Source organism: Lithobates pipiens, unplaced genomic scaffold (genome assembly GCF_037356315.1).
Source record: "Lithobates pipiens isolate NorthernLeopardFrog02 unplaced genomic scaffold, aLitPip1_a1.2 Scaffold_28, whole genome shotgun sequence".
Taxonomy (NCBI): Eukaryota; Metazoa; Chordata; class Amphibia; order Anura; family Ranidae; genus Lithobates; species Lithobates pipiens.
In genome coordinates, this window is record NW_027507789.1 from 55,004,640 (window position 1) to 55,029,709 (window position 25,070).

A 25,070-nucleotide genomic window follows, 5' to 3' on the forward strand; every position below is an offset into this window, starting at 1 on the left:
CCCGTCCAACAATCGAACAGTGTGTACGAGTCTTTAGGGCACTTTCACACTGGGCCAGACGGGCATCGGCGGTAAAGTGCCGCCATTGAGTCGCTCCGATTAGAACGGTTCCATTCTGTGTGAACTGAGCCTTACTGGATGGCACTGCGCATCATAAACAATTACAATGTTTTTCTTTTAGAAAATACTGTTATCACATTTTTTTAATCCTGTTGCATCTCAATTATGATAATTTCCTCTCTACATAAAGTATCTCACAAAAGTGAGTACACCCCTCACATCTTTGTAAATATTTTATTATATCTTTTCATGTGAGAAAACTGAAGGAATGACACTTTGCTACAATGTAAAGTAGTGAGTGTACAGCTTGTATAACAGTGTAAATTTGCTGTCCCCTCAAAATAACTCAACACACAAACATTAATATCTATATATATAATATTAATAAATCGTTGGCAACGAAAGTGAGTAAACCCCTAAGTGAAAATGTCCAACCAATCAGAACCCTTGTAACCTGTCCTGTCACTGCGGACGAAGAGGAGAGAAAGTCGTGGGGATTTCAAATCTGCTGACTGGTAAAGCGGCTATGCAATGTGTCAGAATGGACGATTGATGGTTAGCGAGACCGCGTACAATGGGGACTTACACTTTAAGGACACATCATGGAAATACTAATATACAGTGCCTTGCAAAAGCCCCTTGGCATTTTTCATGTTTTGTTGCCTCATAACCTGGAATTAACATGGATTGTTTGAGGATTTGCATCATTTAATTTACAGAACATGCCCACAACTTTGAAGATTTTTTTTTTTTAAGCAAACAAATAGAACAAAATAACAGAAAACATCATGTGCATAACTATTCACCCCCTAAAGTCAATACTTTGTAGAGCCACCTTTTGCGGCTATCACAGCTCCAAGTTGCTTTGGATAAGTCTCTATGAGCTTGCCACATCTGACCACTGGGTTTTTGCCCATTCCTCCTTGCAAAACTGCTTCAGCTCCTTCAAGTTGGATAATTTGCACGTGTGAACAGCAATCTTTACATCTGACCACAGATTTTCTATTGGATTGAGGTCTGGTCTTTGACTAGGCCATTCCAACACATTTACATGTTTCCCCTTAAACCCCCCAAGTGTTGCTTTAGCAGTGTGTTTGGGGTCATTGTCCTGCTGGAAGGTGAACCTCCATCCTAGCCTCAAATCACACACCGAGTGGTACAGGTTTTGGTAAAGAATATCCCTGTAGTTAGCACCATGCATCTTTCCCTCAACCCTGACCAGTTTCCCAGTCCCTACTGCTGAAAATGGTGTTCTTTGGGTGATGTGATGTGTTGGGTTTGCGCCAGACATAGTGTTTTCTTTGATGGCCAAAAAGTTCAATTTTAGTCTCATCATTTAGTCTCATCAGACCAGAGCACCTTCTTCCATACATTTTGGCAGCTCCTCCAGGGTTACCTTAGGTCTCTGTGCTGCCTCTTTGATTAATGCCCTCCTTGCCCGGTCCATGAGTTTTGGTGTGCAGGCGTCTCTTGGCAGGTTTGCTGTTGTGCCATGTTCTTTCCATTTGGTTATGATAGATTTGATGATGCTCCTAGGGATCATCAAATATTTGTATATTTTTTTATAACCTAACCCTGACTTGTACTTCTCAACAACATTGTCCCTTACATGTTTGGAGAGTTCTTTGGTCTTCATGGCAGTGTTTGGTTAGTGGTGCCTCTTACTTAGGTGTTGCAGCCTCTGGGGCCTTTCAAAAAAGGTGTGTGTATATGTAATGACCGATCATGTGACACTTAGATTTCACACAGGTGGACATCATTTCACTAATTATGTGACTTCTGAAGGTAATTGGATGCACCAGAGCTTTTTGTGAGCTTCATAACAAAGGGGGTAAATACATACGCACATGCCAATTATCAGTTTTTTATTTCTGACAAATAGTTTTATGTATATATTTTTCAAATTTTATTTCACCAACTTAGACTATTGTGTTCTGACCCATCACATATAGTTCAGATTAAAAAATCATTGAACAAAAGGCTGTAATGTAACACAATAGGTAAAAAGCCAAGGGGGTGAATACTTTTGCAAGGCCCTGTAGTGTGCTCACTTGTGCACAGATGGGTGTTTTTTTTTTCTAAAGCAATTACTACATCTAGGGAACAATGGTGTGTAGCAAGTAGTAACGATGAATTGCTATGAGTAGCACAATGATTCCGATTTGATTGATTACTACAGGCAACTACAACCCCAATTCCAAAAACTTTGGGGTGCATTGTAAAATCTACATAAAAACAGAATGCAATGATTTGAAAAACTCATAAACCCATATTTTATTCACAACAGAAAATATAAAACACATCAAATGTTTAAACTGATAAAATGTACCATTTTAAGGGGAAAAAAAGGTAATTTTGAAATTAATGCCAGCAACACCTCTCAAAAAAGTTGGCACAGGGCAACAAAAAGCTGGCAAAATAAGTGGTAGTAACAAGAAATGGCTGGAAGAACATTTTGCAACTAATTAGGTTAAATAGCAACAGATCTGTAACATGATTGGGTATTAAAAGAGCATCTTAGAGCGTCCTGGAGGTTCATTTACTAAAGGCACATATACTGTGCATTGCAAGTGCACTTCAAGTGCATTTGCTCTAGGTCTGAGGGGAATCTCTGAAATGAGGGAAAGCTCTGCTGATTTCTATTATCCAATCATGTACAAGCAAAAATGCTGTTTTTTTTGTTTTTCCTTGCATGTGATTGAGTATTCTTTGCAAAGTGAAGCTTTACCTCATTTACTAAGCTCTGGAGCAAGTGTTTTTGCAGTGCACAGTATATTTGCCTTTAGTAAATCAACCAGAGTATGTCAGAAGTAAAGATTGGCAGAAGTTCACCAATCTGCAAAAAGCTGCATGTAAAAATTGTCAAAACATTTCAGAATAATGTTCCTTAAATGTAAAATTGCAAAGATCATCATCTACAGTACACAATATAATCAAAAGATTCTGCAAATCTTTAGAAATCTCTGTGCGCAAGGGACAAGACTGAAACGCAATATTGGATGCCCGTGATCTTCCGACCCTCAGACGGCACTACATTAAAACAGGCACGGTTCTGTGATGGACATCCCTGCTTGGCCTCAGGAATACTTCCAAAAATCACTGTCTATGAACACAGTTTGCCCTGGCAAAAATGCAAGTTAAAACTCTTTAATGCAAAGGAGGTGCCATATCTGAACATGGTCCAGAAACACAGCCGTCTTCTCTGGGCCAAAGTTCATTTAAAATGATCTGTTGCAAAGAGGAACTGTTTTGTGGTTAGATAAATGGAAATTTGACATTCTTTTTGGCAGACATGGACTCTGTGTCCTCCAGACTAAAGAGGAGGGGGACCTTCCAGCTTGTTATAAGCGTTCAGTTCAAAAGTCTGTATAGCATGGGGGTGCATTGTTGCGTATAGGAAAGGGGCAGCATGCACATCTGGAAAGGCACCATCAATGCTGAAATACACTGTATATCCAAGTTTAAGAATGGCATTTGTTCCCATCCAGACAATGTCTTTTTCAGGAAGGGACCTGCATATTTCAGTAGGACAATGCTAAACCGCATGCTGCCTCTATGACAACAGTAACTCTTCGTAGTAGAATAGTCTGGGTGCTTAAATAGCCTGCCTGCAGTCCAGACCTTTCACCAATTGAAACAATTTGCCACATCTTGGAACGAAAAATATGACAAAGAAGACCCAGGACTGTTGAGCAGTGAGAATCCTATAACAGGCAAAAATAGGACAACATTCCTCTCCCAAAAGCCAGGAAACTGGTCTCCTCAGTTCCTAAATGTTTACAGAGTGTTGTTAAAATAAGAGAGGATGCTGTATCATGGTAAACATGACCCTGTCCCAACTTTTTTGAGATATGTTGCTGCCATCAATTTCAAAATTACCTGATTTTTTTCTTAAAATGGTAAATTTTCTCAGTTTAAATGTGATATGTTTTCTATGTTTTATTGTGGATAAAATATGGGTTTATGAGATTTGCAAATCATTGCATTCTATTTTCATATAGCTTCAACACAGCATCCCAACTATTTTGGAATTGGGGTTCTACATGTGTAGAGATCACTAGTAAATGCTCATGGGGCAAACATGGATGATGGTCATGATAGAAAAAAATCGCCATGCTTTTAGCATTAAGATTACAGAACACCACTCCCTTCTCCATAACATAGAGGGGAGATAGTCTTTAAGGGTGAACAGGGCAGGGCTGATAACACTGCTTGATATAAAACTGGAAAGAGCACGGGACAAAGGACAGCCCCGGATTTCTAGTAGGATCGTCTGGTAGTTTTTGCACTTATCAGACTGATATAAGAAAACACTTTTAAAGCTATATTTAACAGACCAAAAGGGCACAAATAAAAGGCGCATACACTTTAAACACTGGAAAAAAAAAGACTAAAAGCTATTATAGTTCTCTAAATGTACAGGTCTCGAAATCCAGTCTAAAATAAAGGTCAATGGAAAGGATAAGAACTGTTACACTAATAGTTTAACAAATGAGAGCTTTAGGATGTACAAGCTATCATTTCCTAATCCCTACCTGAAGCTTTGCACTGGACATATGATTGGTTATAATGGGCAAAACAGTCACTTTTCTGTCCTCCAGTTTTTAAATTTGTACCCAGTGATTTCCCTGGTTGAATGGTATTAGAGGATAATAATGACAGCCATGAGGCTGTACTAGCTCACTTGTGTTGCTGTGAACACCCATTACTATATTTAAAAGATGGCAGCACCGCTTCAACATATTGAAACATACAGGCTTTGACAATTTGACATTGCCATGAATCATTTAGTTAAAGCAATGGAGAAGCTCTTCCGCACTATGTGCCTATTGTAAGGTGAATGCAGAATTAGTAGAGTTAAAATAAATCAATAAATTGCTGCGAGAAATTCATCATTGGTTATTTGGTTAGTGATATAATTTCCAGATGGATGTGTAATACAATTTGCTCTACGCTTTGGTGTACCATCCCTGGACTCCTGAGCAGAACATACTGTAGTATATCCCTACATTTGTGCGCACTTTCTGCCTGTGTGTATACTATCTCGCCAGAGCAGCAAGATGGTACATAATGCTAGCACTTCTTGCTTTGTAGGACTATGTGATTCCCTTTCTTTTTCTCAAGCATGCTGCTGGTGGCACTTGATGTAAATAGAAATAGTTGGGTCACTCCCAGTTCTGTTCATATACCATTTGGACCTTTTTGTTAGGGTACCCCTTTTCCACCTTGATATTCACTCTTTCTACCCACTACATTTGCTTGCCAAAGCCCTTTTTATATCAATGCTTACACAAGATTAACGGTCTTCTCCCCTCTCCTGCTTTACAGTTTTCACACCTGGCTTTTCAGGACTATACACTGCATCCTAAAGCCGGCCATAGGAAGATCGAAATTTGTCTGGTTCAGAATTTCGATTCATTTATGGGCAGACTGGTTGTACTGAAGTCAATCCATCGATCAAACCAGCCTGTTGGATTTTTTTAACTGATCACTTCCTGGTGGCTACAGCTGCCAGCAGTGATCATCGTATTCTGCCAGTGGGGAAGACACCACGTGCTCCTTGCTGACAGAACACAATAATAATGTAGGAGATATTGCCCCCATTAACACTGACTGTGGTTGAAGGAATGAAAATTGCATAATGTATGGCCTGCATAAGACTATGGATCACATGCTCAATCACACCCAGGTAACTGGGTATTTGCAAAGGCCAATGTAATGCAGCTTATTTTTGGTAAGCATTAGTGGGTGGGGTGTTCTAAGATGAAAACCTGTCACATTGCCCTGGATGAGCAAAATTAAAGATTCTTTATAGAGGGATATTGAAACTTTGCCCATTCAGGCCAATGTGAAAGTGATAAGGCCCACTGATAGCCTACCTCCATTGTTCTAATAGTAGTGCTTTTAGTGCTTTTAGGTATGGGGAGCATATGACCTTTCTAAGGTCATATGCTGTGTTATAGACCGAGAGGCTAATTAAGGTATGTGGGAGCATAATGTGACCGTGTTAGAGACTGAGAGATTCATTAACAGGCCTGGACACTGTTCCCTGGGAAAGAATTGCATTTAATAAGGAGGAGGAGCACTGTACTCCTAGTAGGCTAATGGTTTTGTTGGCATGTAAAAATGTGGAGGTTTATTGGCAGCTATCTAGTCATACAGGAGTCTCTGAAGAGGTCCATGTAGAAGCAGATGGAGAGGTTAAATGATGAAGTGCTAAATCACTAGTAATAGTCATAGCAGTCAACAAAATTGGGCAACACCTTTTGAGGTATACAAAGGCCCTCCTTCAGCTTGGTTGAAAAATTATAAATCTGGAATCTGGAGTGAAGTATTCAGGTAGGGGCCAAGACGCCCTTGCACCAGCAAGCATTTAGTCTATTTCAATGGAGGAGGGCTATGGGGGGGGGGGGGGGGGGGAGACATGTGAAGATTCCCCATGTGACTGTTCTCAATTCTGTTTGGCTAATTGATGGGCCTTGATGCTGCCCCATAGGGGACAAGAGCATGCTGTTATCCACCTAGGTAAGCTCCAACACCATCTGATCGCAGAGAGGACTCCTGCAACAGGAGGATGACAAAGGAATGCAGAATGCAGATCAGTGAATATACCTTGCTGGATGGTTGGTCTATTAGAAGGTATTGTCACTTTGCCCTGAATGGGTAGGTAACAGCGTCTCTTTATGTGCCCAGATCAGAGTCACTTTGTAGTGCCTGTTACCTCTACTGAAGAATGTGTGGGGTTTCTAGTATTCCCCTGATATAAGCCCAAATCAGATCTTAGGCTGCACAGACAGTGTGGCTGCCCCTGTCTCAGAAATCTATTGATCACTGCTTCCTAGCATCTAAAGCAGTTTACCAAAAGAAGAATTCAAGAAAGCTCAAAGTAAAAGCTCCTGCACAAATCAATGATGATGTGTAATTATTCCACCTGCTCCCTGATTGGATCCGATAGCTTTGACTCTTTAAAGAGTGTGCGTGGATAAGCCTTGAAAGCCTTAACAAACGAAGAGGTACATGCTATTATATTCATCCAGGTCTTTGGAAATAACAGATATGCTGATCCCATAGATTTACTTGTGTCTGTTTACATAAGACCAGAACGCTATGAGCTACAGCTGTGCGGACCTACTTTACACTAGTCTGGTAATCCTCAAATATCCAAGTAGCAGATTTTATTTTTATTTTACCCTCTGTATTTTATCACTCCCACAGCTAGATTTGTGTTAAGCCTACATCGCCCTCCTCGGAATGCCCGAGGCATCTGCCAGGGGATGTAACGTGCTGGAAATAAGAAGCCCAGCACACAACCTTTCACTGTACAGAGGTAATGCAGGTAAAACGTAACAGAAGATGACAATTTTTAGGTCAATATCTGAGCCAAATATCAATATAGAGTTAGTTGAATGCATATATTGGGTGGTTGTTTTAATACAGCTATATGAGTAAAGGAAAAATATAAAAAAAAATTGAAGACAATGAATTAGTTTTTTGTTACTAGTGCCTCTTTCTACATGGTTTAGATATCACTCCACACCCATTCACTGGACTCACATAATGTTATGCTTGCCAAAGGCAATGATATATTAAAGCATGATAAGTTATGAACAATCAGCTTAAAACTAAGAATAAGATGAATTGATGAGTTACATACAAAAAGAAAAAATGCATATACAGGTAGAGACCAAAGACATCCAGAAATAAAAAATTAATAAAGGGGCAGAGGTAATGGCAACCAAATAATACCAGGGCTGTTTAACAACAATGCTGTGGTGGCTACATGAGGTGTAATAGTGTCATATGGGCTACCTTATAAGACAGTGCTTCCCCTGGGGCATCATGTATTATAAAATAGTTTATACAAATATTGAATTATCCTGATCATCAGATTATTTAGGTGGACTACCGTTTTACAGACATGGATGATTTATGGATACTTTATTGCTATCCTTGAGGGCAAGGACTGATTTGAATGTATAATATACTGTATTTAAACACTGTATAAAATTGACGGTGTTATAAAAGTACCTGTAATAATAATAAGATTATATTCTATAGATCTTATGTATACATGAGATAATTAGTGAATGTTTTACTTTTTAATGATTTTTTTTTTTTTGTATGTTAGCCCTGATGAAGGGGGAGGCTTTTCCTTCCTGAAATGTGTTTTCTTTGCTTGATCCTGTTAACCATTATATGTTTAAAAAAAGACCTTTAGGTAAAATGAACTTTTGTACCAGGTACTCTTCCGTATACATCCAAGGATTTACCGTCTGGCAAGTATGCCCCTTGTAGCAACTAGATATTTGGCAGCCTAGGAGCAGAACAAGTTCTATCCACACTATATATCCTTTATGAATCTGCTTTCTTCATGGAAATTGGACCTATAATTTGATATTGTAATTGTTTACATAAAATGTAATAATAAATATTCATAAAAGCCTGTTTTGTTCCCCTCCCATCCTTTTTCCTCTCCTATCTTTTTCCTTGTTTGGTTTACTAATATATTGATAGAATACCATTATGACCTTTAGGTGCACCTGCCCACATGCTCTTGCTTGATTGGGGGCCTCATGATTCCGTGACCACCTGTAGGCCTTGCGGTCCAGGGGTTGTCCCTGGGGGGCGGGTGTGGACGCTGTCAAGGTTGAGTTCCGGGATCATCTCTGAGGAAAGTTCTTGGATTTTAAATAAAGTCTCTGGTTAAAGCGAACTGGCTTGATGGAAAGGGTAAATATGTGCTATGTTTACAAGTACATGTTATAATAAGCCCGTCTTACAAAGTAACTTTAATTGACTTGGTTAAATATAGAATTTTGTCCATTTGTTGTTTTAATAGACATTTAATAAACCCCTGAAGAAGACCATAATTCCCAAGGTCGAAATGCATTGGGGCATTTCCATACATCTAATGGGGCTTCATTTTCATATCACAGGGAATCTTGTTTTGATAATTTCATATAAATGAACCAATGACTTATTGTTGTTATTTTCCTCGCCCACTTGTATTTCACTAAATGTATACCAGAACTCACATTTTAACTCATGTACCACAATGATGCTCAATTGCTTTTGATAATAAAAATCATCCAATTTTACAAAGATTGCATGTCTCTCAATTGTTACTAAAAAAAACACGGGGAATTCTTTGAATCTTTTTTCATTGCACCTTACCGTATATCCATCAGAACCAGTACACAAACTGTAACAAGCCCCCCGCCAAGGAAGCAAAGCGGCAACAATTAACTGCCCCCCCCACTACATGGGAGCGGCAATCAGCTGTCACCCCCCACGGAGGATACACTAGACACTCTGAATGTGTCTTACCTTGCCGTAAGGGGAAGGGAGAGCTGGGCAGCTCCCGCGAGCACACAATGGAATAAGCTCCTCCCAGCCACACAGGAACAGGAAGTGCATCCTGGATCCCCTGGCCAATAGGGTCTTCCTGATTGGCTGGGAGGAGGATCAGTGTGTCAATAGTGAATATTCATTCGGTATTGCCACACAAGTGGGTGCTGCACCCCGAGTCCACCCTTTTTTGAAGCCTATTAGAGCCTTGCTTCTAATCATGTGCTTCAACCCCCCCCCCCCCACTGGAATCCATAGTCCGGCACACTGTATGTAGATCAGGGGGTCGGATGCATGGATGAGGGGGGTGCCCCTGTGCCCTTTGTGGAGCAGCCGTCACTGAGCAGAAGCCATTTTCACTTGTATTGTTCCATTGCTATCATACTGTACACACCACAGGTTTCCTTAGGGCCATTAGAAAGCATGAAGATGTGTAACCATTATTGTTTGATGCAATATTATTTCAGTGCACATCACTGCAGAAAATAAATATCTGAGTCTTTCCCAATCCAGTGGAAGGAAAATCAGAAAAGGATTTTAGCTTACCTAGGATTTGGTGATTAAAATGTATAAGCTTTATCTTGTTACATAGATACATTACATAGTTAGTCAGGTTGAAAAAAGATATCCAACACCTTCTTACCAGTCGCGTATGATGAAATCAAGGTGAGAGAACCCTCCATACCTTCGAGATCTATTCTAAAAATGTAGAGAGGGCCTCTATTGCTTTACCCCACCCACGCCATTCTAACTTTTTTTTTTTTTAACTTTATTTCTTTATTAAGATATTTATTTTGTTTACAAAATACATCAAAATTAAATAGCCCCTCAGTCCCCCCCCCCCCCCTCCCTCCCATCACCTTATCAGATAAAAATATAACAACAAGGAAAAAAAAAGGATGGTTCATATCTTGGGTGGCCTAAGAGGGGATTGGTATCATGAGGGCCATCCTAGCTGATGTTCCATATTATCTAGATTCCCACTCTATAACACTTCCCCCTCATCCCCATTCTCGCACACTTCCACCCTCTTCATTTGCCCTCTTACTTTAATTCATATTGGGTCACTTTTCATTGTTAAAATATTTTTTCACACTATTATTATTCACATATCAATCCCTCTGGCTTCCTACCAAGGTTTCCACATCTTGTCATATTTCTTTAAAGTCCCTTGTTTTATATATAACGCTTTCTCTTTAAGAATTACCACATTCATGCTATTTATCCATTCTCTACCGGACGGAGGCGACACCGACAACCATCTTAGGGCAATCAGTTTCCTTGCCTGAAATAGGCATCTCAGAACTACTGTCTGGCTGCTTCCCGGGTTTTCAACTCCTTCAACTAATCCTCTGAGACATTGCTTCGCCTCCATCCTGGTGGATTTTCCAAACACCCGATCAATGGTTCCTGTCACCTCCGTCCAGTAGCGGATCAACTTTGGGCATCTCCAAAACATGTGAATCATGTCTCCCTCCATGTCCCCGCATCGGGGGCAGCTTGTGTCCGGTCGTGGGCCAAATTGAAAAAGTTTACGAGGAGTATAATAAGTTCTATATAATAAGAACAGATGTGACATCCTCTGAGAGGGAATGAGTGATACCAACGGAGCCAGTTCAAGAATTCGATTCCATTGTATTTCGGAGATATCTCCCACATCTTTTTCCCACCTCCTCTTGTACATAGGGATCTCCATCCCTCCCATTCTCCCCTTGTTTATATGTGGGTATATTTTCGAAATTAAACCTTTTCCTATTTCTGCATTAATTATTTTTTGAAGAACTGGGATTTCATTCCATTCTAAGGTCCTCCCTCTAAACTGCTCCTCCAGTGCGTGCCTGACCTGCAAATACTTATAGAACAATTTATTTGGTAGAGCAAAATAATCTCTCAGTTCCTGAAAGGCTTTCAGGGCACCATCTTGGTATAACTGAGCGATAAATTTTATTCCACATCTCTCCCATTCTCTTATTGTCCCCATCTTCTGCAGTTCTCCCAATTTGCTATTCTTCCATAAGGGGTATACTCATTAAATCCTCTGTATTTTAATATGGGCTTCGCTGTGTCCCACACTCTCGTCATTAAACTCAAAGTAAGGAGTCCTAATGGAAAGGATCCTGCCACCAAAGCTTCCACTATTGAGTCATGTGGTGTAATTTGTAGGAGCATTTTTCTCCCTGCCTCTCCCCCTTCTAAATTACACCCCCCCCCATATACTGGAGTTGTGACGCAAGGAAGTAGCTAAAGGGGTGTGGGAGCGCTACTCCTCCTTCCTGTTTTTGTAACTGCAAAGTACTCAATTGAATTCTTGCTGACCCACCTTTCCAAATCAGTTCCCTGAACACCATGTCTATCTTTTGAAACCACATTTTATATAACCAAATTGGGGAGTTATGCAATACATAGAGAAGCTGCTACATCCATATCATTTTGATTAAATTACAGCGACCTGCCACAGATAATGGCAGGCGTTTCCACACTTTTGTCTTCCTCCTAAATTTATTCGGTAACGGGATTATATTATCTGCTGTGTACTGTTGAGGGTCTCTGGATACGTTTATTCCTAGGTATTTAAATTTACTTACTAATTGGATCCGGGTCAAATTTGTTAATAATGTCCATAGCTTTCTGAAGGGAATCCTGTGTATCACCAAGGAATAACAGTAGGTCATCCGCGTATAATGCTACTTTTTCTCCCAAGTCTCCCCTTATAAGACCCTTCACCAGAGCAGAAGACCGCAGGGCAATGGCCAGAGGTTCAATTGCAATGGCAAAGAGGAGGGGTGACAAGGGACACCCTTGTCTTGTCCCCCTCCCCAGTCTAAATTTATCTGACTTTTCATTATTCACCTTTACTCTGGCTTCTGGTGCCCTATAAAGCATTTTTACCCATTTCATGAAGCCCGGTCCAAATTGGGCCATCTCCATAACTCTGCAGAGATACTGCCACTCAAGACTATCAAAGGCCTTGGCCGCATCTAAAGAAAAAATAGCCCTCTCTCCACTCTCATCCGTAGGGACCTGAAGATTCAAGTATACCCTCCTTATATCTGTGCTAGTAGTTCTTCCGGGTATAAAACCTGATTGATCAGGGTGGATGAGTTTCAGTATAACCTTGTTCACCCTAGCCGCCAAGACCTTTGCCAGTATTTTTATGTCAGTGTTTAATAAAGTGATAGGCCTATATGAGGCAGGATCAAGTGGGTCTTTACCCTCATTGTGTATGGTGATTATGGTGAATTCCATCATCAATGAGGGGAGTCCGTCTGGGCCCAGGGATTTCTGTTACGCCATCTATAGCCATCTATATCAATAGTGACCCTTTGTATTTCCTCAATCATTATAGGTCTATCTAACTCAGTTCTATCTGTCTCATCAAGACAGGGGAAATTCAGATCCCTGAGAAAGCTGTCTATTTCATCCCCCATTTCCTCCTGTTGGGATCTATACAAGTCCTCATAATATTCTTTAAACTTGCCCACTATTTCTGGAGTATATGAGGATACCCTTCCATCTCCTATAGTTATCGTGGGTATAACGGATGGGGGGGAGTTCACCCTAACTAATTGTGCCAGCATACGTCCCGCACTTTCCCCCTCTCCAAAGGCAAATTGTTTCTGGAAGAGATGTTCATTCTCTATTTTTCTAAGGGTCATTAATCGTGCCTGACCTGCAAATACTTATAGAACAATTTATTTGGTAGAGCAAAATAATCTCTCAGTTCCTGAAAGGTTTTCAGGGCACCATCTTTGTATAACTGAGCGATAAATTTTATTCCACATCTCTCCCATTCTCTTATTGTCCCCATCTTCTGCAGTTCTCCCAATTTGCTATTCTTCCATAAGGGGTATACTCATTAAATCCTCTGTATTTTAATATGGGCTTCGCTGTGTCCCACACTCTCGTCATTAAACTCAAAGTAAGGAGTCCTAATGGAAAGGATCCTGCCACCAAAGCTTCCACTATTGAGTCATGTGGTGTAATTTGTAGGAGCATTTTTCTCCCTGCCTCTCCCCCTTCTAAATTACACCCCCCCCATATACTGGAGTTGTGACGCGAGGAAGTAGCTAAAGGGGTGTGGGAGCGCTACTCCTCCTTCCTGTTTTTGTAACTGCAAAGTACTCAATTGAATTCTTGCCGACCCACCTTTCCAAATCAGTTCCCTGAACACCATGTCTATCTTTTGAAACCACATTTTATATAACCAAATTGGGGAGTTATGCAATACATAGAGAAGCTGCTACATCCATATCATTTTGATTAAATTACAGCGACCTGCCACAGATAATGGCAGGCGTTTCCACACTTTTGTCTTCCTGCTAAATGTATTCAGTAACGGGATTATATTATCTGCTGTGTACTGTTGAGGGTCTCTGGATACGTTTATTCCTAGGTATTTAAATTTACTTACTACTTGGATCCGGGTCAAATTTGTTAATAATGTCCATTAGTGATGGACGAACTTCCGACGGGACGTTTCGCGAACGCGAAATGCGAACGGACCCAAACGTTCGCGAAACCGAACGTTCGCCGCGGGCCCCATTGACTTCAATGGGAGGCGAACTTTGCAAACCTTCATGTCGAATTTGCGGCCACGTGGTAATTATTAGGGGGTAAAACGTAGTCCCACCATCTGGACAATGACATAATACATGTATGAGGTGAATTTGGGATCGATAACTACAAGCATTTTTATTTTATTTGGGAAATTGTTCTAACAATTCAGGACTATGGAGCTAATGAAGGCAATGGAGGAGAGGGAAGGTCAGGGACCAGGGTAGGCAAAGAAGAGGGTGCAGGAGATGATCACCAGCAGCGTGACATACCGGAATGACACATGCACCGTGATAGAGGCATCTGACAGCAGCACCGTAATACAGAGCACTGACAGCAGCACCGTGACATACAGCGCTGACAGCAGCACCGTGACATACAGCGCTGACAGCAGCACCGTGACATACAGCGCTGACAGCAGCACCGTGACATACAGCGCTGACAGCAGCACCGTGACATACAGCGCTGACAGCAGCACCGTGACATACAGCGCTGACAGCAGCACCGTGACATACAGCGCTGACAGCAGCACCGTGACATACAGCGCTGACAGCAGCACCGTGACATACAGCGCTGACAGCAGCACCGTAAGCAGCCCCAGGAGGAAGTCAGCACAGCACAGGGATGGTGTGATCCCCTCATAATAAGAACCCCCAGGAGGAAGTCAGCACAGCACAGGGATAGTGTGATCCCTTCATAATAAGAACCCCCAGGAGGAAGTCAGCACAGCACAGGGATATCATAAGCAGCCCCAGTAGAAATATGACACCGCTCAACCTCTTCAAAGAGGAGGGTAGGGGCATATAGTACGGTGTGCTTTTTTGGGTCAAGGAAGTGAGCCAAATGAATTAAGAAGGTCTGTGTGCTTGATTAAAAAAATAGTTTATAGACATATACATGGTCTACTGGTCACATGTGTTGAATTCCTCCGAGATCCATGCCTCATTCATTTTTAGAAATGTGAGGTAGTTAACACTGTGGTGAGCTAGGCGAGTACGCTTATCGGTCACAATCCCCCCTGCTGCGCTGAACGTCCTTTCGGACAGGACACTGGATGAGGGGCAAGCCAACAGTTCGATTGCAAATTGGGCAAGCTCTGGCCAGAGGTCAAGCCTGCCCACCCAGTAGTCTAGGGGTTCATCACTCCTCAGAGCGTCCACATCGGCCGTTAACCCAATGTAGTCGGACACCTGACGGTCTAGGCGTTCCCTGATGCTGGATCCGGATGACACCTGTCGATGGGTCGGCTGAAAGAATGACCTCATATCCGAAGTCACCAACACATCTTCAAACCGGCCTCTTCTTGCAGGCGCTGTTGGATTGGTACCCGCAAATCCTTCTCTGGGAGTGGGAATTGCTCCTCTGCCAGCGCACGCAAAAGCAGAATGCAGCATTTCTCGAAGCAAGGCCTGGAAGTGCTGCATTCTGACAGCCCTCTGCGACGGCGGTAACATTTCCGCCATTTTGTGTTTGTACCGGGGGTCTAAGTACGTTGCCACCCAGTACTGGTCCTTGACCCTCATGCTTTTTATACGGGGGTCCCTATTAAAACACTGGAGCATGAAGGCCCCCATTTGCACTAAAGTGGAAGCGGTGTGGTGGCCTGGCTCCTGCTCATCATCCAGGATAATGTCGTCCTCTTCATTCTCCTCTCCCCATCCTCGCACAACAGGGATCCCAGAAAGGTTTAAAGCATGCTCTTCTTGCTCCTGCTCATCCGCCCCGGCACCATCCTCCTCTGACTCCTCATCAGACTCCTGTTGTTGACTTGTCTCAGATAGAGTAGCCCCCCCTGGGAATTCATCCAGCATTGCGACTTCCTCATCTTCCCGCTCCTGCTCCTCCACAGCCTGATCAATGACACGACGCAATGCACGCTCCAGAAAGAAGGCATAAGGTACCATGTCACTGATGGCGCCATGGCTGCGACTGACCAGTTTGGTGATCTCCTCAAATGGCCGCAGAAGTCTGCATGTGTCGCGCATGAGCAGCCACTGGCGCGGTGAAAAAAAACCCAGCTCCCCAGAACCGTTTCTTTCGCAGAGTTCATACAGGTAGACGTTAACTGCACGTTTCTGCTGGAGCAGCCTATCAAGCATATAGAAGGTTGAGTTCCATCGCGTCGGGCAATCGCAAATAAGACGTCTGACCGGCAGATGGTGTCGCCGCTGAATGTCAGCAAGGCGAGCCATGGCCGTGTAAGATCTTCTGAAATGGGCCGAGATTTTCCTTGCCTGCCGCAAGATGTCCTGGACCCCAGGGTATTTGACAAGGAATCGCTGCACGACCAAGTTTAAGACGTGTGCCATGCACGGCACGTGCGTGATTTTGCCCTGTTTCAATGCGCTAAGCAGATTGGCACCGTTGTCACACACCACTTTACCAACTGTCAAATTGAGCGGTGTTAGCCACTCATCTGCCTGTGAACGCAAAGCTGAAAGGAGTGCCGGGCCAGTGTGGCTCTTTGCTTCCAGGCACAACAGACGCAGCACGGCATGGCAACGTCTCACCTGGCATGTGGAATAGGTTCTGGGGAGCTTGGGCGGTGCAGTGGAAGAGACGCTAGCAGCGGAAAAGGAGGAGGCAGCTGAGGAGGAGAGGGAGGAGGATGGAGTAGGAGGAGGAGAAGAAGAGTCAGGCCTGCATGCAATCCGTGGCGGTAAAACCAAATCTACACGGGTGCCACGGGTTACATGCTTGACGGCCGTCAGAAGGTTCACCCAGTGGGCAGTAAAACTGATATACCTTCCCTGCCCGTGTTTGCTAGACCACGTGTCTGTGGTCAGATGTATCTTGGCACCGACACTGTGTGCCAGAGATACATTCACTTGCCGCTGAACATGGCCATATAGCTCTGGGATGCCCTTCTCTGAGAAATACTTCCTTCCTGGGACCTTCCATTGTGGTGTTCCAATGGCCACAAATTTGCGAAAGGCCTCCGAGTCCACCAGTTTATATGGCAGTAGTTGGCGGGCTATGAGTTCTGACAAGCCAGCCGCCAACCGTTGGGCAAGAGGGTTATCCGGCGTCATCATTTTTTTACGCTCAAACATTAGGCCCACGGAAGCCTGCCTTTTTGCAGAAAAATGTGAGCTTGGCGTGATGGAAGGTGGAGTGGAGGACAATTGTGAGGAGAGAGGAGAAGGAGAAGTAGAAGACGAGGCTGGACGGTGAGAGCCTGCAGTGTGGCTTTGTGTGTTCCGTTGCTCCCACTGGGCTCGGTGATGGCTGCTCATGTGCCTTCTTAAGGCGGTCGTCCCTAGGTGAGTATTGGGCTTACCGCGACTAACGCGTTGACTGCAAAGATTGCAGATGGCAACGCTATTGTCAGCAGCGGACACGTTAAAAAAAGCCCACACTGCGGAGCCATGTGCCGGTGTCCTGGGAGCGCCAGATGTGACCGTACATGGTCGATGACTCGCTCCTGATACATTTGCAGTCTGCTTTGTCCCTGCTGTGCAATGTAAGTCATTGCTGCTTCTCCTCCCTATCTGCTGGTCCATATCTCCCTCTGAACTCCCCTCCTCTTCCTCTCTTGTGGGCACCCACGTGACATCACTAGACACGTCATCATCAACGTCACCTTCCCCACCGCTATAAGTAGAGATCTCGGAGTAGGCAGCAACACCGGGGACCAACCTCCTCCTTGGGCTGATCTGGGTACTGGCGTCAGACTGCTGAGTAGCGCTTGTTGCTACCTCCTCTTCCTGATCCAATACCAAGAGTGGCTGCGCATCAGAAATGTCCTCTTGATATGGATCGGAAAATAATTCCAGTGACTCAAGCGGAAGGTATGTGGTGGTGGTGGTGGTGGTCGTGTTGTTGGTGGTAGTGTCTTTGGGGGTGCACATAGCAGAGAGTGAAGAAGAGGGTGCAGATCGAGAGGATGAGGAGGGTGCAGAAGAGTAAGGCTGAGCGAGCCACTCAACCAAGTCTGGTGCATCCTTTAAAGTAATTGAACGCACCTTCTGCAACTTCCCACTTTGGCTCAAGCCTGTTGCTCCTGCCCTACCCCTACCACCCCTGCGGAAGGGCCTGCCTCTTCCTCTGCCTGTCATTTTTTAAATGACCCTGTGACAAAACTCTTAGTCCCTATACCGCTGAAGGACTGCTGCAGTATAGGGCAGCGGTCAGCAGTGGTGCACGTCAACCCTATCTATTGTGGACCGATAGCGGTCCTTACAGAACAGCAGACTGTACCGCACTCAAGCCTATGTACCGTAGCACCCTATACCAAGTTACCAGTCCTTATAAGAACTTTTGTGGAACAAGCAGGTTGTGTGTTAGTGATTAGCAGACTGTACGTCAGTCCCTATACCGCTGAAGGACTGCTGCAGTATAGGGCAGCGGTCAGCAGTGGTGCACGTCAACCCTATCTATTGTGGACCGATAGCGGTCCTTACAGAACAGCAGACTGTACCGCACTCAAGCCTATGTACCGTAGCACCCTATACCAAGTTACCAGTCCTTATAAGAACTTTTGTGGACCAAGCAGGTTGTGTATTAGTGTTTAGCAGACTGTACGTCAGTCCCTATACCGCTGAAGGACTGCTGCAGTATAGGGCAGCGGTCAGCAGTGGTGCACGTCAACCCTATCTATTGTGGACCGATAGCGGTCCTTACAGAACAGCAGACTGTATCGCACTCAAGCCTATGTACCGTAGCACCCTATACCAAGTTACCAGTCCTTATAAGAACTTTTGTGGACCAAGCAGGTTGTGTATTAGTGTTTAGCAGACTGTACGTCAGTCCCTATACCGCTGAAGGACTGCTGCAGTATAGGGCAGCGGTCAGCAGTGGTGCACGTCAACCCTATCTATTGTGGACCGATAGCGGTCCTTACAGAACAGCAGACTGTACCGCACTCAAGCCTATGTACCGTAGCACCCTATACCAAGTTACCAGTCCTTATAAGAACTTTTGTGGAACAAGCAGGTTGTGTGTTAGTGATTAGCAGACTGTACGTCAGTCCCTATACCGCTGAAGGACTGCTGCAGTATAGGGCAGCGGTCAGCAGTGGTGCACGTCAACCCTATCTATTGTGGACCGATAGCGGTCCTTACAGAACAGCAGACTGTACCGCACTCAAGCCTATGTACCGTAGCACCCTATACCAAGTTACCAGTCCTTATAAGAACTTTTGTGGACCAAGCAGGTTGTGTGTTAGTGTTTAGCAGACTGTACGTCAGTCCCTATACCGCTGAAGGACTGCTGCAGTATAGGGCAGCGGTCAGCAGTGGTGCACGTCAACCCTATCTATTGTGGACCGATAGCGGTCCTTACAGAACAGCAGACTGTACCGCACTCAAGCCTATGTACCGTAGCACCCTATACCAAGTTACCAGTCCTTATAAGAACTTTTGTGGAACAAGCAGGTTGTGTGTTAGTGATTAGCAGACTGTACGTCAGTCCCTATACCGCTGAAGGACTGCTGCAGTATAGGTGAGCGGTCAGCAGTGGTGCACGTCAACCCTATCTATTGTGGACCGATAGCGGTCCTTACAGAACAGCAGACTGTACCGCACTCAAGCCTATGTACCGTAGCACCCTATACCAAGTTACCAGTCCTTATAAGAACTTTTGTGGACCAAGCAGGTTGTGTATTAGTGTTTAGCAGACTGTACGTCAGTCCCTATACCGCTGAAGGACTGCTGCAGTATAGGGCAGCGGTCAGCAGTGGTGCACGTCAACCCTATCTATTGTGGACCGATAGCGGTCCTTACAGAACAGCAGACTGTACCGCACTCAAGCCTATGTACCGTAGCACCCTATACCAAGTTACCAGTCCTTATAAGAACTTTTGTGGAACAAGCAGGTTGTGTGTTAGTGATTAGCAGACTGTACGTCAGTCCCTATACCGCTGAAGGACTGCTGCAGTATAGGGCAGCGGTCAGCAGTGGTGCACGTCAACCCTATCTATTGTGGACCGATAGCGGTCCTTACAGAACAGCAGACTGTACCGCACTCAAGCCTATGTACCGTAGCACCCTATACCAAGTTACCAGTCCTTATAAGAACTTTTGTGGAACAAGTGAGTTGTGAATGTTTAGCAGACTGCAGCAGAAGGGCAGCAGTCAAGTATAATATCCTTTCTATATTTGGAAGAAAGAATATTATACATGTACAAGCCTATTACTGTACCACTGATACCAGTCCTGAAAAGAACCTTTGTGGAACTAATAATAACAGCAAGTCTTTAAAATTACCCTCACTGCCTGACAACACTGCTTCCTTCCTGTCCCTATACAAATTGGCAAAAAAAGAGAACGATTAGTGGTTACTGGAACAGCTCTTTTGTGGACCTTGATAGTAACAGCTAATGATGATGATGATGATGATGATGATGAAAGACTAATCTGGCTGTCCCTGTAGCATACACCGTCCTTTCCCTTTCTCTAAACTAACAAAAGACACTCAGGCTGCTGCAAGAATCAGCAGCACAGCAAACCTATCAACACCTAACACCTATACCAGTCCTGAAAAGAACTTTTGTGTACCAAATAGCTAGTGGTTTATCTCTCCCTACTCCACACAGGAACCTGTCCCTATCGTAACAGAAGAAAGAATGTAAAATGGCCACCGGATCGGGTGTATTTATAGGTTAGGGGGAATGTACAAGTGTCCATGTGCTGTCATGTCTCAATTGGCTGTCCTGTATCACATGATAAACGTGTCACCAAAGGTTAAAGTTCTTGTATACATTAAACACGTAAGTCCGCCGCGGCGAACGACGGAAAAAGGCGTTCGAACGTGCGGACCGCGAATGTCGGAAATTCGCCGCGAAACGACCGCCGGGCGAACCGTTCGGCCATCACTAATGTCCATAGCTTTCTGAAGGGAATCCTGTGTATCACCAAGGAATAACAGTAGGTCATCCGCGTATAATGCTACTTTTTCTCCCAAGTCTCCCCTTCTAAGACCCTTCACCAGAGCAGAAGACTGCAGGGCAATGGCCAGAGGTTCAATTGCAATGGCAAAGAGGAGGGGTGACAAGGGACACCCTTGTCTTGTCCCCCTCCCCAGTCTAAATTTATCTGACTTTTCATTATTCACCTTTACTCTGGCTTCTGGTGCCCAATAAAGCATTTTTACCCATTTCCTGAAGCCCGGTCCAAATTGGGCCATCTCCATAACTCTGCAGAGATACTGCCACTCAAGACTATCAAAGGCCTTGGCGGCATCTAAAGACAAAATATCCCTCTCTCCACTCTCATCCATAGAGACCTGAAGATTCAAGTATACCCTCCTTATATCTGTGCTAGTAGTTCTTCCGGGTATAAAACCTGATTGATCAGGGTGGATGAGTTTCAGTATAACCTTGTTCACCCTAGCCGCCAAGACCTTTGCCAGTATTTTTATGTCAGTGTTTAATAAAGTGATAGGCCTATATGAGGCAGGATCAAGTGGGTCTTTACCCTCATTGTGTATGGTGATTATGGTGAATTCCATCATCGATGAGGGGAGCTCTCCCCGCATTAATGACCAATTCAATACCCTCAACAGCTCGGGAAGCAATACCTTCCCATACTGCCGATATATCTCGGTCGGGAGACCGTCTGGGCCCGGGGATTTCTGTTGCGCCATCTATAGCCATCTATATCAATAGTGACCCTTTGTATTTCCTCAATCATTATAGGTCTATCTGTCTCATCAAGACAGGGGAAATTCAGATCCCTGAGAAAGCTGTCTATTTCATCCCCCATTTCCTCCTGTTGTGATCTATACAAGTCCTCATAATATTCTTTAAACTTGCCCACTATTTCTGGAGTATATGAGGATACCCTTCCATCTCCTATAGTTATCGTGGGTATAACGGATGGGGGGGAGTTCACCCTAACTAATTGTGCCAGCATATGTCCCGCACTTTCCCCCTCTCCAAAGGCAAATTGTTTCTGGAAGAGATGTTCATTCTCTATTTTTCTAAGGGTCATTAATCGATAATTTTGTTGTTCCTCTATCCATTTCCTAAGTCTATCAGGGTGAGAGAACCCTCCATACCTTCAAGATCTATTCTAAAAAAGTAGAGAGGGCCTCTATTGCTTTACCCCACCCATGCCATTCTAACTTAATATTACAGTATATGAGGAAGAGCTGCAGTTGGGCTCCTAATAACCATAGAGGCATTCCGCCTCTATGCTGGAGTCTTGGTACACCTTGGCGATAACATGCCTCCTCCTACCTACCTTCAGGCTTTCTGTATTTCTCTCCTACTCCCCCCCCCCCATTCCTGCTTCCTCCCACTGTCCCTTTTTTTTCCGCCCCTCCCCCCCTTTCTCACTGCCTCCTATCTTTTCCATCCTTCTCCCTTTCACCTCCTGACCCCTAGAATGTGATTGCCTGACATGAAATCTAGCCCATCCACTGGCTGCGTGTAAGACATCTTAAAGCAGGGGTGCTAAAACTTTAAGAATGAGAGCCACTTAAGTGATTTGGTAACCAGTCACAACAATGAACTACAGGGTTTTAGCGCCCCCCCCCCCCCCCCAACCACAAATGTAAATGTGTCCCCTCTGTCCTGAGCCCCCTATAAGGCTGTTTTTACACTTATGTGCTGTGGTTTACCTGCACCGGCGGTGCAGCGCTTTGCATCTGTGGGTTAGCTGTGCTTTACCATAGACTTCTATCACAGTGTAGTATAGTGAAAGTGCACCAAGATTTCTGGTTCCCATGGGATATAATAGAAGTATATAGCTCAGTGCAGCTAACCTACAGGAAAGCCGCAGGTGCACTGCACCTGTCGACCAGTGTGAAAGCAGTCCTATAACCCTTCTTTAAAAGTGCTAGTAAGCCCATTGGAAAAGTGCAGTGTATATGATGATTAATACACTGACCTTTTCCACTTCCAGCTTCTGTTGGCATCACTCTCCAGGCTGCTAGAAAGGTTCCAGGTGAAGTGCACTTGGTATCACTCCCCCTGGCAAAGGAGCCGGCGCTACAGAGAAAACAGCATTTTCTCCTTCTGCAGCCACCTGCACCTTTGCTGCCAGTGCCATCTCTGTGCACTCTGGTGGTGGGTCAGCAACCTGTTGATCATGGGCTTGCTGACCTGCCATCCCAGAGCATAAGCATGCACTTCCCTGGCTTGAGCGTGCAGGCCAGGTCAGAGGGTTATGCAGGCCATGGGTTGAACACCCCTGTCTTAAAGGGAGTCCCTCCCCACCCAGCTATTTAGATCTTACATATTACGTTTGGGATTTAAGTGTTATTCCACTGGCCTCACCACTGGCAAGGTACATATGATGAACTTCCGATCTGTGGGTTCGTGCACGCTGTCCATTGTCTCTTTTTCCCACGTGGAGACCTGTTTTGATAATAGTAGGCTTCTCACTGCTGACCTTTTTATAAAGGCCTACATATATTTTGTCCTGTATTCCTATTTTGTTGTAAACTAAATGAATGATCATTGTAATGCATTTGATTTCCTAGACTATTCATTCAGAAAAGTGAGATTTATCACCAACCTCTGGTTGGGGTTGAGGCTGTCTATCTTTGTGTCGTTATTTCTCTTTTCTGTTAGCTTTTATAATTTACTATTGCGATACAGATTTCATATATTTTCTTTTACAAGTGTGGCCTTTGTTTACTATATGCAGGACAAATATTCAGTTCTTTTCGGCTGTCATGTTTATTTAGCAGGTCTTGTAGTGGTACAGTGTATGTTATTGTGGATGGTGCTGGCTGCATACAGGATTTTATTTGGAATTCTTGTTTCCCATGTTGCCTTAATATATGAAAGCAGATTTGTCTGGTCTGCTATAAACCATAGAGTTTGTCAATCATGATTGCCTGAATTCCTGTACTGCATGACTCTCCTGAGACATGCCTACATGCAAATATGGAAAAAAAAACTAAAATTGACAGAGATTTGATCATCACTAAACACAAGCATATGCAGAAGTCTTTTTCAACAATGCAGACCTACAAACAAGAGAATATAGAGATGGTTTTGTAAACAGTAAAGAGTTAATAGTTCTGTTAGTGAATTTAACCAAAAAAAGTCACTGTCACTGTCCACTGCCCTACTAACTGACACCATCCACTGCTCTACTGACTGACCTTATACTCTGCCCTACTAACTGACACCATCCACTGCTCTACTGACTGACACTGTGCACTGGTCTTATATTCTGCTACAAACTGCTGTCTTCTGTACTCTGTTGTACCTATTACTGAACTCTATACATTGCCCTACCTATCACTGATGTCTATACACCACCCTACACACCGTCCTACCTATTACTGACCTCTATACACCATCCTACACACTTCCCTACCTATTACTGACCTCTATACACTGCCCTACACACTGCTCTACCTATTACTGACCTCTATACACTGCCCTACCTATTACTGACCTCTATACACCCCCTACACACCACCCTACCTATTACTGACTTCTCTACACCACCCTACACACCTTCCTACCTATTACTGACCTCTATGCACACCCTACACACTGCCCTACCTATTACTGACCTCTATACACCACCCTACACACTGTCCTACATATTACTGATCTCTTTACACCTCTCTACACACTGCCTTACTTATTACTGACCTCTATACACCTCCCTACACACTGCCCTACCTATTACTGACTGCTATACACTGCCCTACACACTGCCCTACCTAATGCTGACCTTTATACACCACCCTACCCTATTACTGACCTCTTTACACTGCCCTACACACCCTCCTATCTACTACTGACCTCTATACACCACCCTACACACTGTCTTACCTGTTACTGACTTCTATACACTGCCCTACACACTGCCCTACCTATTACTGACCTCTATACATGCCCTACACACTGCCCTACCTATTACTGTCCTCTATACACCACCCTACACACCGTCCTACCTATTACTGATCTCTATACACTGCCTACACACTGCTCTACTTATTACTGACCTCTATACACTGCCCTACACACTGCCCTACCTAATACTGACCTCTATATACCGCCCTACCCTATTACTGACCTCTATACACTGCCCTACACACTGCCCTACCTATTACTGACCTCTATACCCCAAGTCAATAAATATTAGATGGGCTCCTGCACTTTATATGGAATTGGGGAGTAATGTTCTAATTAGCTGGAT